This window comes from Cryptomeria japonica, chromosome 9 (genome assembly GCF_030272615.1).
Source record: "Cryptomeria japonica chromosome 9, Sugi_1.0, whole genome shotgun sequence".
Taxonomy (NCBI): Eukaryota; Viridiplantae; Streptophyta; class Pinopsida; order Cupressales; family Cupressaceae; genus Cryptomeria; species Cryptomeria japonica.
This window is the reverse complement of record NC_081413.1, coordinates 754,421,575-754,423,588: the sequence shown is the minus strand read 5'-3', so window position 1 is coordinate 754,423,588 and position 2,014 is coordinate 754,421,575.

Genomic DNA, 2,014 nt, shown 5'->3' with positions numbered 1-2,014 from the left:
CAATGTTATCATTATTAATGGATGATTTCTCTGGCTATAATCAAATCAAAATTGCTCTAGAGGATCAAGATAAAAATGCATTCACCTATCCATGGGGAACGTATTGTTGGAACATCATGCCTTTCAGCTTGAAAAATGTTGGGGCAACTTATCAAAGAGCCATGATGATAATCTTCCATGATATAATTAATACCTCCATGGAGGACTATGTGGATGATTTGCTGGCTAAATAGTTCACCCGAGCATAACATCTTGGTATATTAAATAAAATCTTTCAAAGGTTGGAGCAATTCAAGGTTAGACTAAACCCTAAGAAGTGTGTCTTCGAGGTCACATCAGGCAAACTGTTAGGCTACATTGTGTCAAAAAAGGGCATTGAAGTAGATCCGGAAAAGGTACAAGCCATCATGGAGATGCCACCTCCCAGGAACATTAGCCAACTCAGATCTTTGTAGGGATGACTGCAGTCTATTAGGTGATTCATAGCCCAACTAGTAGATAAATGTCTACCATTCAATCATCTGCTACTTAAGAATATACCTTTCAGATGGGAAGACAAGTGTGCAGATTCATTTCACCAGCTCAAACAATATCTGATGAATCCGCCAGTTTTTGTACCACCAATAGCAAGCAATCCACTCATTCTCTAAATATCAATAGCCAAAGTAACATTGGGGGAATTACTAGTACAAGAAGATCTGGAAGGCAAGGAACGAGCTATATATTACATTAGTAGAACTTTGAACATATATGAGCTAAATTATACATTCATTGAGAAGGCTTTCTTAGCCGTGGTGTTCGCCTCTCAAAAGTTCTGCCACTACATACTAGATCACACAATTAAGCTAGTAGCAAAAATTGATCCTCTCAAGTATTTACTTAGCAAAGCAGCTCTTACCAGACGATTGGCTAAATGGGTCATGATTCTCAGTGAGTTTGATATCCAGTACACAGAACATCGGGCTATCAAAGGATAGGTAATTGCAGATTAACTGGCTGAAGCACCACTACCAGATCAACAACCACTATAGGTGGAATTTCCAGACATGGATGTACTCACTATCACACCCAAGAAGTGGACCCTATACTTTGATGGATCCTATACCCAACATGGATCGAGTGCTGACATCTTGTTCGTCACTCCAAAAGGGCACACAATTCCATGATCTTATAGACTGATATTTCCATGCACCAACAACATCGCTGAATATGAAGCCTTGGTGACAGGAATAAAAAATGGCTGTGGAATGGAGAATCATGAAATTGAGAGTCTATGGGGATTCTCAATTAGTTATCAATAAGATCAACGATGAATATCAGACAAAGGATGATAAGATAATTCCCTACAAGAGTATGGTGGATAATTTCAAACAGTACTTTGTACATATCATCTTTGAGCAAATACCAAGATTGAACAACAAAGCTGCTGATGCAATGGCCACTATCGCTTCACTTTTGCAAATTCCAGACAAACAGAGTCATTACGAGTTCCTGGTAGAGAAATTGTTTTCCCCAGCCTATGACAATTCCGCATCCTAAGTCATCTATGCCCTAACCGGTTCAGATTTACCTTTTTACGGGATAATCTATGATTACCTCAAGAACAATACTCTTCCGCTCGACCTATCTCACAACCAAAAATGCAGTTTCATCCGAAAAGCTTCCCGCTACACCTTAACCACTGACACACTTTACCGTCGAGGTCTAGATGGTACTCTTCTTTGATGCCTCGATCATAATGAATCTGACTCTACCTTACACGAGCTTCATGAGGGTATCTGTGGTACGCATTCAAGTGGTCCTACTCTTGCCAAGAAATTTCTAAGAATGGGATATTACTAGCCGACAATGGAGAGAGAGTCCTATCAATTTGCAAAGAAATGTCCTAAGTGCCAAATTCATGGTAATCTTAGCCATGCACCAGCACAGGAGCTACAACCATTTACCACATCTTGGTCTTTCTATCAATGGGGACTTGATTTAGTAGGGAAAATTCATCCTTCTTCTTCAAATG